This window comes from Balaenoptera ricei, chromosome 10 (assembly GCF_028023285.1).
Source record: "Balaenoptera ricei isolate mBalRic1 chromosome 10, mBalRic1.hap2, whole genome shotgun sequence".
NCBI classification, from domain to species: domain Eukaryota; kingdom Metazoa; phylum Chordata; class Mammalia; order Artiodactyla; family Balaenopteridae; genus Balaenoptera; species Balaenoptera ricei.
Window position 1 is genome coordinate 80,567,083 of NC_082648.1, and position 12,125 is coordinate 80,579,207.

The 12,125-nt window shown below is 42.4% G+C and overlaps 1 protein-coding gene across 3 annotated transcripts in view; it reads right to left on the bottom strand.

Annotated features, from left to right (window-relative positions):
* Positions 1 to 12,125, bottom strand: part of TMCC3 (transmembrane and coiled-coil domain family 3) — a 439,356-nt gene that overhangs the window by 181,414 nt on the left and 245,817 nt on the right. The gene's annotated exons all lie outside the window — the stretch shown is intronic.

A 12,125-nucleotide genomic window follows, 5' to 3' on the forward strand; every position in this document is an offset into this window, starting at 1 on the left:
GACTAAACCAAACTTTTCTCTTTGACAAAATCAGGATTGAAATTAAGTTGAAAAGAAATTACTTTCACACAAGATGATGCAATATTATTTAGTGCTGGATCCAGGCCCCATCTAAAATCATCTCTAGCAGTTCATGTCCCACTCTTAGAGTCATACTAATCAACACACTTTGATGGTTGAATCTCATTCATTCATTCATTCATTTAACACACTTATTGAGCACCTACTATGTTCCAAGCACTGTACACAATAGAATGAACAAAACAGACATGGTACCTTTTGCAAAAAGCTCACCTTCTAGTGGTGAAACATACGTCAAATAAATGGTGACACAAATTAATTTGTGTTGTTTTACATAAACATGTGTGTATATACATGTGAAATATATGATACACATGTGATAAGTTGTGCGTGTATACACACACACACACACACACACACATGCCTAAATTTGGTAAGTGCTATAAAGGAAAAATACAAGGTGTTATGGTATAATTTTAATAGTAAGACCCTCTTTAAATAAGGGGGTCAGGAAAGACCTATATGAGGATGTAACAATTAGGCTGAGACCCATAGGAAGAAAAAGATTTAGCAGGCTGAAGTGTCGGGGGGCAGTGCATGAGGCATGCCAGGCAGAGGTGACAACTGTGGAAAAGAGCTTGGCTCCTTTGGGGAACTGGAAAAAAGAAGCATGGTTGGAGTGTAGCAAGCAAGAGGAAGAGTCGGATAAGAAAAGACGATGAGCAGTCTCCCAGCCTCTGCCTAGTGACCAGAACCTTTCTACCTCTCTCCTCAAAGATGACTTCCCATCTTTGCACCGCTCCCTGGAAATGTCTCCTTATGCTAAAGAGAAACCTGTCTCTCTCTCGGGTTTACACACTAATATAGCAGTTCATCCCCTTTGCATCACACACAGAAAAAATGTAATCCCCTTCAACATGATAGCCCTTTATATATCTGCAGACAGCTAGCATGTTACTCCTGAACTTTCTCTTTCAAGCTGAACAACACCCAAGTTTCTATGCTGCATGTGGTCGGTGCCACTCTTACATGGAAGGTAGATTTTCCAAGGCCTGTTTCTCTCATGGCATTAGAATTTCCTTCTCCACATATAATCCAAAGTTGATTTTCAGCCTTGGATATTGTTTTATTTTGCTCTGTCTCTCTAGATAACACCAAAATAAGTTATGGTCAGGCCTGAATTTCTTAAGAACAAGGAAATCTCAAATGCATGCCATCGGTAATATCTATTTCTTCTTTCATGTCTCTTTCCCACATCTTGGAAGACAAATTTCATTTGTGAGGGTGGGCTAAAGATCTTTTCCAAATAATGAAGTGGTAGTAGATATTTATCTAAGCTAAATTCAAAGATACCATATTCAAAGTTTGTGGCAGAAAAAACACACAGTAATTACTGTTCAAACTGACCAACCATTTATTTGGAAGGCTCAGGGAAGGTGCATATAATGCAAGAAAACTGCTCTTGACTGCTTCAGCTACAGACCCAGATTCCCCTGAAACTAGGGCGAAGGTACAGGGATGGTGTTGTGTAAGCAGGGCATTCAGCCAAGCAGGGATCACGTACCTCCACTTCAGAACTGGAGTGGAAAAATATACTAAAGCTTTCATGAATAAATATAGCATCCTTGGCATGCTGGATGAAAGTTAAGTGGCCTTTATTAACACATTTTATCCAAATAAGCTGAAGTCTCTCAATATTCCTACCCCCTTCCTCCCTGCCCTCTCTCCTCTTTTATCACATTAGGCCAGATTTCTAGCTGCTTCCTGCTGCAAGGTGAATTGTCCCAGGGAAGAGGGGTTGGCTTCCAGGTGATCTGTTATTCCTAAAGCTTCCTCCACTCTGTGGCTGTCATATTGCCCATTATGCCTTCATCAGGCATGGCAGTGTGGCCTCAGGAAGAGCAGGAGAGATTCACAGCAGACAAGCTGTCTCTCCCTATCAGTTCTAATACCTTTGGTGTAGGTAGTCAAAGAAACTGAATAGAATGGACAAAGTCTGTCCTCTCCTCATTGGCCTGCCTATCAGAGCTCTGTTTCTGCACATAATCAGAAGAAGTAACATTCAGGAAAAAAGTTCACATATGAGTAAAATTATATCACAAATGGCATTAAAACTCAGCAGATTTAAGTGACAGATGGAAGGGCTTCTCTGTCTCATGGGAAGCACCCGACGTGTAAAGCTGTAGGGAAGAGTGTTCCCATGAAACTACCAACTCCTAGAGGGCAGAGACCACGTTTATTCATCTTTATGCTCCTTCAGTGGTTGACACAACCTACGGATTAGTTGTTCAACAAAATATGTTACATGCATTTGATTTTTAAGAATAATAACACGTACAGGCATTGAAAAACATTAAGAGTTATCTTTTGGGTGGTAGAACTACAATGAATTTTATTTCTGTTTTTGCGTTTTCAACACACTCCTGATTTTCTCTAATGAACACGAATACACTTAGTCAGAAAGTTATCATTAAAAATAAAATGTTTGGAATTGGAAAGGACCGGAGAAATTAGCTCAATTCTCTTATTACTTACCTATGGAAATTGAGAAGCTAAATGACCTGCCCAAAGGCGCACAGCTTGTCAGTGAGAAAGCTGAAATAAAACGGAGGTGAGCTCACTCACTCTTCTCAGCCCCGGGCTCTTTCTCTCACTACACCGTTGTCTTCCCTGAGAAGACACTGTTTTGGTGAGGCTCTAATCTAATGTTTTTTTTTAAAGTCTCCAACCCAATCTAAAAACAAACTATGCCACCCAGTGAACTTATTCCCTTAGAAAACATTATTTTAGAAAGTACCAAGTGGAGTATAGTTTAAATATAACACCCTTTGCTGTTTTTATAGCAAAACACTTCTCCACTCCTTGCTGACAGATGACCTCAAAACAGCCTCTGAAAGGAAGCTTAACATCTGTGAGCAGTTGAATAGTGAACAGGAGGGTTTATTATGCATTAGTTTGCTTCTCAAGTAGTAAGAAGACTTAAGAGAAATCTTCTGGGGCCTCACCTTCCACCAAACTCTTACTGGTACATGAAGTTCAAACTTTTTATTATAAAAATTTCAAACACACAAAAGAGAAAGACTAGAGAGGTGAAGTAACTTGTTCAAGGTTGCCCAGCAGTGGGACGAAGTGAGAGCGTGGCATTGACATATATATACTGCCAAATGTAAAACAGATAGCTAGTGGGAAGCAGCCACATAGCACAGAGAGATCAGCTCGGTGCTTTGTGACCACCTAGAGGGGTGGGATAGGGAGGGTGGGAGGGAGATGCAAGAGGGAGGGGATATGGGGATATATGTACACATATAGCTGATTCACTTTGTTATACAGCAGAAACTAACACAACAATGTAAAGCAATTATACTCCAATAAAGATTTTAAAAAAAGGTTGTCCAGCAGCACGTAGCAGAGGCAGGATTTGAACCCAGGTCTAGCTGACTCTGCAGTCCAAGCCCTTAACTGCAGCACCGTGCTACCATCCTACCGCCTCCTTCTGACATGTTCATTGGTTCCAAAGTACAGGTAAAAGTTAAAGTCCTTCTGAATTTAGTGTATGCTGGGAGTGGGGGGTAGATGGAAAAGGACATAAGTAACTCTCCTCCCCAAGGTCTGGGCGTGTCCCCGAGGCAGGCAGGGACCCAGAAAACAACTACAAACGTGCCCTCAAGTGCATCAGCCTTCCCCAGACCTCACCTGGAACCACGATTACCAGTGCCTATTCTGGAAAGTCCCTCCAACCAGCAAGGCCACTCTGGGCTGTGGACCCTGATCCCCTGTTCAGTCAGAACATCCCCAATCCCACCAGGAAGAAGGTGGATTATCAGACAAGTGTTCCCACTACAAATAGATGGCAAATTCAGACCATATAATCTAAAGTGAGATTACTGAAGGGTTTGTTTACAAAGGTGTGGGCAGGGTATTGGGCCAGAACTCATGATCGCAGGGACTGTCACCACCCCAGGCTTGACAGGGTAAATAGAGGGACTGTTGACGGCCCCAGAAGGAGAGAGGAACGCGGAGAGAAGCTCCTTCACTGGAGCTGAAACCTGTGGTTAAGGGACTCAGGAGCCAGGGGTGACGTAAGAGGGAGGAAGTTGGGGAAACTTACTCCAACATGACCCTTCTCTCCCGACCACTCTCGCTGGCCTCCCCGCAGTGGCTGAAACCAACGGGAGACCAGAGGATGAGGGAGTCTGGTAACTGGTTCACGGACGTCAACCTCTCAGGGCTCAGAGCAAGATGGGGAAGGGAGATGTGGGGCTGCCAATGGAAGCTGTCAGGCACACAGGGGCTCACAGCCACCTTCCTGACTGTACTGAGCCATGGCTTAAGCGGACAAGTATTTGGCAATGCCAAGGACTCCAGCTCTCCAAATATTCAATGGGCAGCCCTCTCTCCACAGCTACCTCTGACTATGGTAGATAGTGAGCAGCTGAAGTGATCAGCGCATGCATGCCACAACTCGGTTCAAAATCCTCCAACAGCTTCCATCTCATTTAGAATAAAATCCAAGTCCTATCATGGCCTGTGCAGCCTTTATGATCTGGCAATCGCCTCACTCTCTAACCTTATTGCCTGATTCCCACGTGCGAACACGGGTGTATGTTGAATGAATTAATGTACACATGCAAGCATGAGAAACAGAAACGCTTTGTTTTGGCTGAGCTCTATTCCTGAGTTCTCACCTCAGTGCCCCAGAGCACTTGGCCAAGCCCCTTAGCTAAGCTGCACTTTTATTATGCCTATTGTTAATGGTTTTTCATAACTACAAAGGTGATTCATGTTCACCGCAGAAAATTTTGGAATCCACAAAAGAACAAAAATCTGAAGAATAAAACAATTCACAGATAGCCACTGCCAGCATAGTTTTTAATGCATATATTTAGTATACAAAATTGGAATACTATTATGATTTTGTGACCTACTATTTTCATTTAACAATGTGGCATTGAATTCTCTTCCAAAACATACTGTTTCAAGACTGCACTGTATTTCACTGAATGTCCAGATGAGGTTGTCACTAATCCCCTATTTCTGCACATTTCATTTGTTTCCCTTTTTCTGGCTATCATAAAAAACCAATAATAAACATTCTTTCACATCTATGTACATTTCCATTATTATATGCTCCAGATGGATTCCTGTAAGTGAAACTGCTTGACAAATGGAAATACAAATTAGAGCATTTGTAAGTATTACTAAATTGCTCTCCAGAACAACTGCATCAATTAATACTCCCAGTGTCAGTGTTTAATTTGTCTCCTTTTTCCTTTGCTAATACTGGGTGTTAATATTTTCTAAAAAATATATAATACCATGTTGAAACAGTCTTGTTAATTTTCTATCTCTATTAGATCACAGATTTCTTGAGAATGAGAACTATGTCTTTTACTTCTGTTTAAATTTTTAATTTTTTCCCTCACAAAGCTATTTTAAATTTGAATAGTATAATTTGTGTGAACTATTAAAAATGTATATAGCATTAAAATATATATAGTACAGCCAAACTGTTCTAATACCTGAACACGTTTTTCCCCTGAGTTTAATGAAGGTAAATAATTAAACTGGTGTTGAGTTCTCAAGTTGTCCAATTCTCTGAAATATTTTTTTGTATCCTTATTCTGTAGTATTCAAATTCAGGTACATGTGTCCCATTATAGATTTTTTAAAATATTTATTTATTTATTTTTGGCTGCACTGGGTCTTTGTTGATGCGCGTGGGCTTTCTCTAGTTGTGGTGAGCGGGGGCTACTCTTCGTTGCAGTGCACGGACTTCTCATTACGGTGGCTTCTGTTGTTGTGGAGGGCCAGCTCTAGGCGCATGGGCTTCAGTAGTTGTGGCACGCAGGCTCAATAGTTGTACTTCCGTTTACTTCTGATACATAGCAGGCAACAGTTGGTGGATGGATGGACGGGTGGATGGACTGGATGAATTGCATTGGATGGATGGACGGATGGAGGATGGATTGGACGGATGGATGAATGGATTGGATGAATGAATTGGACAGATCAGATGGATCAGATAGATGAATTTCGTCAAGGAGCACCAAGAAAGACACTGGGCCACATGAATAAGTTGTCTTTTTCCGGTTTCTAGGACGCTCCTGACTGGTTTGTGTATTTATCATGGGGACAGTCCCTCCTCCCTGGTTAAGTTCCACTGAGCATCCCTCTGCTTTTGATTATGAGGCATTAGGTTCACATCCCAGCAGATCTGGCTCTCCCTCCCTTTTGGCTTCAGCAGAAGAGATATTAAAATTACTAATTTGGGCTTACATGTTTACTGTCTCAAGTATAACTAATTAATGTTTTAACAGCCAAATAACAAGTCCCAGATTTCCCTTAGCGAAGCAAAACTGAAAGTAAACACCGTAATGGACTGCCTAGCATCCGAACCTACCAACTGGAAAGATACAATCACCAGGGGCTGAAGGTGACCCAGAAATTGTGCTAAGAGAAATTTAACCCAATAATGCCACGATGAGGAGCTGCCTGGTATCCCTTCACCCCATGTGTAGACCCCAACTTGTCACTCCTCAGGAATCACTAAGGGGTGGGACTAGAGTCTTGTTTGTTGGTGTAGCCCCTGTGTCCAGCATTGTTTGATATATAGTAAATATCTGTTAAATGTCTAGTGAATAAGCAGACACCAACGAGAGGGAATATGGGATAAGAAGATTCATGGAAGCCTGGTTATACTGAGTAGGCTATATAGCTCATAAATTCTGGGGGTGGCAAATAAACCAGATTTGGACCTAGGTCAGAAACAACCCCATTCACTTTCTCTGTTCTATGCTGCCTTCCCTCATTAATGAACAATGTTTAATGCCCTCTAGCTGAAAATTTGTGTTGCAGTAAATGATCTGAATCACAGTTTCAAATTTTAAATGCCTCGAATAGTTAGCCATATTTTGGCTACTATGAAGAGGTTCTCACAGCAACATTCTCCCCGCTTCTAATAACCCCAGTATGTTAAAAAGATATGGAAGCAAGAACTACTGTCTACCCAGAAAGCAAAACGAGCAATATACTCTCCAATTTGCTTTTGTTTTTTTTAATATGTACCCTCTTTGGCTGGAGATAAGAGTAAATCACTGTAATGACATCAAGTGCCAATAACAAGTCATGTGCAAACATAGCAGAGGGAGCTGTATAACTTATCCATTCATTTATTTGGCATTAGGCACCATGGAAACAAAGATAGTGGGTTCCTCCCTACCCTCATGATTGTCAATTGGGGAGATCTATAAGCAATCTATCATAGTACAACATGGAAAAAGCAAAAAGAGGCCCATGCCTATGTTACAGGAAGTTCCTGACCAGGTTTCTCAAGGAAATGAGAAGTTATGGCAATAAGGAAAAAGAATGGACTGTTAGAAAGCAAGAAGAACCAAGAATTATATTAGTTGAGAATATATTAATAATACTAGCAGTTACCCATGTATTGAGTGCCCTACTATGAAGCAAGTACCCATAAGAACTCATTGAGGTAGAATCTATTATTATCCCTATCTTAGAGAGGAGGAAACTGAAGCTTAGTTTAAATACTTTACCCCGCTAGTAAGTACCTAAACATGAGAAGAAGAAACCGGAAGTAAAGATGTATAACAATCACTGCCCCAAATATCACTTGAAAATTAGGTGCACACCTATTGATTATCTGCTGTTACATAACAAGTTACTCTCAAAACTTAGTGGTAAAAAACAACAAACATTTATTATCTTACAGTTTCTGTGGGTCAAGAATTCAGGAGCAGCTTAGCTAGGCTGTTCTGGCTCAAGATCGCTCAGGAATTTGCAGTAGAGATGGCAAATGGGACTCTGTTCATCTGAAAGCTTGACTGGGGCTGGAAGATCCACTTCCAAGATGGTGGCTGGTAGGAAGCCTCCATTTTCTTGCTATGTGAGCCTCTCCACAGGATTCAACATCCTCATGACATGGGAGTTGGCTTCCCCCTAGAACTAGTAATCTAAAGGAGAACAACATAGAAGACACCATGCCTTTTATGACTTAGTCTCCAAAGTCTAACACCATCACTTCCTCAACTTTCTATTAATTAGAAGTGAGTTGTTAAGCACAGCCCATAAGCACAGAATTTGTGGACATATTTTAAAACCACCACTAGACCTCAGACTGGAAACTAGAATTGATTGCTAGGACCCTATCTAGAGAAAAAGGTTTGCATTTCAGAAAGAAGGGGGTGGCAAATAAACCAGATCCCAGGTGCTGGGAAGATAAGATGGCACTTATAGGCCAGCAAAGGGCTAGGAGGTTGCTCACATCTATTAAGTGCTGAAGTGTAATTATTTTAGGGGAAGGGGTTGGGGGCGCGGTAAAATTCATAGTTTTAGAAATAGAAACATGCAGTTAAAAAAATACTTCTTTACTGTTATTAATTTCTTTTGGTTTTCCCTGCCGTTGAGCAAAAGTGCTTTTGAAAATGTTAACTTACTTCTTAGATGTGCCCCAAGAAAGGTATTTGGGCTGGAGAGAAACAAGGGAATTAGGATCTCGTATGGGGAGGAGAGTGGCAGCAGGAATCAAAGGGAGGGAGACCAGGAGGGCCGAGGAGGAAGAGCAGGGTCCCCTGGGTAAGTTGCTCCCCACAGAGAGTCTCTCCTGGGCATGTTGCAGACTTGTGAACATTTCGTGCTCTGCTCAAAAGGGAGACGCTCCTCCTTTTCAGAGCATGAAGAAACTGGACGGAAGTGAACCTCCTAGCACAGAAAGCTGTATGTTAAAAAATCAATTTACATGACCTCGCCAATGCAAAATACAGACCATGAAAGGGTCTTAACATATTGCAGGCAGCGTCTGCACTGAGTTAGAGAAAAATAGAGGATGCAAAGCCAAGAGAAAGCCTAGCATCGTGGCTAAATGAATGATGTTCAGCTGGACCCAGGTTCAAATTCGACTGCTGTCTCTTAGCAGCTGTGACATGGTGGGAAAGCTAATCTTTCTCAAATTTGATTTCCTTATTGTAAAGATGGGGGGTACTAGTAATTTCCTGACAGGGCAGTGAGAGTTTAACGAGAGATGTAAGCATTCAACGAAGGTCACCTTATTAATGCATGACAGGGGCTAAGATATGAAGTTGACCTTTAGGAATAAAAATAAACATTGGCTCATTTTCTGCATCTCGGTGTACGGTTGATGAGAAATCCTCTTGAGCACTGTTCAGAGAACAGATGGTGAGTCAGGCACCTCCTCTCCCTCTCCCCGCCTCCCTGACCTCCCATCACTTTGCTCCAGGGCAAGGGGACGGCCCCACCACCCTGGCTGGAAGCGAGAAACACAAAGAGCTGCTGTGCCCGGAATAGCAGCAGCATTTCCGGACGTGGTAAGTTCTGGGAAGGAGCTGGAACAGTGAATTCCCGTGGTTCCCTCATTCCCATCTTTCTGAAACCATGGGTTTTTTGCACAGCAACAGCCCTATTCAACAGCAGCTTTTTCACGTCCCAGAAGTTAGGCACCAGGGTGGCATTACGGGCCTCCTGGAATTCTAGGGCAAGGGACGCTGGGACAGGTTTAAGGGTAGGTGAGGACCCTCTCTGGAGTGCAGGGTGGGAAATCATCCCTACGGGGTTATTATTACCTCAGCCTCAGGTCACAAGCCACAGACCAATATAAGCTCATGACGAGCAGGGCTGTGTGCCTATGTCTAGCTGCGCAGTTTTAAGGTCTTTATAGAAAGGAAAACAATTACACAGGTGTTATAAGTACATTTAAAAAAGCTGATGACAACATGGATGCAACTAGAGAGTATCATACTCAGTGAAGTAAATCAGAGAGAGAAAGCCAAATACCATTATGACATAACTTATATGTGGAATCTAAAATATGGCACAGATGCACTTATCTACAAAACAGAAACAGACTCACAGACACAGAGATCAGACTTGTGGTTGCCAAGAGGGGGAGAGAGAGAGGGATGGACTAGGAATTCGGGGTTGGTAGATGCAAACTATCACATTTAGAATGGATAAACAACAAGGTCCTACTGTATAGCACAGGGAACTATATCCAATCTCCCGGGATAAACCATAATGGAAAAGAATATTTAAAAAAGAATGTATATATGGGGAGGGGGAAGAGTAAGCTGTGACAAAGTGAGTGGCATGGACATATATACACTATCAAACGTAAAATAGATAGCTAGCGGGAAGCAGCCGCATAGCACAGGGAGATCAGCTCAGTGCTCTGTGACCACCTAGAGGGGTGGGATAGGGAGGGTGGGAGGGAGGGAGACGCAAGAGGGAAGAGATATGGGAACATATGTATATGTATAACTGATTCACTTTGTTATAAAGCAGAAACTAACACACCACTGTAAAGCAATTATACTCCAAAAAATATATTAAAAAAAAAAAAAAAAGAATGTCTAGGGAATTCCCTGGCGGTCCAGTGGTTAGGACTCTGCGCTTTCACTGCTGAGAGTGTGGGTTCAATCCCTGGTCGGGGAACTAAGATTCCCACAAGCTGTGTGGCTCAGCCAAAAAAAAAATTAAAAATAAAATTTAAAAAAAATTTTTTTAATAAAAAAGAATGTATACATGTGTATAACTGAGTCACTTTGCTGTACAGCAGAGATTGGCACAGCATTGTAAACCAAATATACTTCAATTAAAAAAAAAAGCTGATGAAAGGATAATTGCCATTTCCCACATCACATGATCGAGCGTCAACAGGTCAGCTGGCCATCTTGGTCCCTCGCTCCCATTTTCCAGTGGGGAAGGCGATGAGCTCCTGCCCAAGGCTGGCAGAACGCTGAGGGCAGAAACAGGCTGAAATTCCCTTTCCAGGCCCCGTCCTTTAACCTTTCCCACGTCTCATCCGGGAAACACCCCTTGACCTCCTCAATACCTTGCCAGGCAAACAGGAAACTTCAGGCCCACACAGCCTTACCCCGTGAATAACTGAAGCACTTTCCTAAAAGCAGGCAAGCCCGGCTTTATTAAGGATCCAATCAGCAAATACAAAAACCTTCATAAACGATTCATGCCTCTCTGGGGCCTAGCTGGGACTTCCCGAGAGCACAGGGAAGGCCGGCACTGAGTGACAACTGCCTGGGAAGTCAATTTATTCTGGATTCTTGGAGGAAGAATAGAGTGTGTTGCTATTTACTTTTAATAACAAAACTGCCCAGCACTTTAAGCCCGTCTCTTAGTCAAAGAAAATTGTGATTGCTGTTACAGGCGAAGGCCTGGCTCTAAAGGCTGCCAGATATACGTGCACGGGGGACCTCAGATGGACCCTCCCAGGAGTTAGGTAAGACGTGATCGCACACCCACGAGGCTTCCAAGACTGACTCCAGGTCGGCAGCTCTGGCCCTTCCCGAGCAGTAGGAATTTTTAAAGTTCTCTGTGCAATACTTTCCTCAGCCTCAAGAATAATAACAACAATAACAACAGCCAACACTTACTGAGCACTTGTGACATGACAGGTACTGTTCTGATATGAATTATCTCTTTTCTTTCACAACTACCCTGAGGGGTAGGTTCTATCATTATCGCCATATTCTACAAATGCAGAAAGTGAGGCACAGGGAGGTGAAATAAGGAAGTTGTCCAAGAGCCCACAGGTGAAAAGGCTGTAGAGCTGGGATCCAAACCCACAGTCTGGTCTCAGAGGCTGTACACTTCACTATGTTATTCACACTTGCTTGCTGCGTTTCATAGGTGTTTCTGGTTTCTTTCATGACATGTGAGGAGGAAGCCCCTCTCCCTTTCTGTGGAATCCTAGCAAAACACCGGGTGGACTTAGATGGCAGCCATCGCACACTTAGTGGTCAGTGTCCCCCCTCACTTGCTTCTACACTGGAGAACACAGCTGTTTCATGCCTTAAAAAAAAACTTAACATTGACTCTTTCAGATTTCTTATCCCAAATGCTATTTTCTAGTGATGATGTAATTTCATTTCCCTTAAGAAGCAGAATAAAATGGTGGAACATGGGTTTTGAAGACAGAGCGAGAGGTTCCAACTGCCCTTCCCGCTACTTCTAGATGAGTAAACTTGGGCAAGTTATTTAATATCGCTGAGTCTTAGCTTCCTTGCCTACAAAATGTGGGTAACCATACTTACCTTTGAATATTATTATGAGAA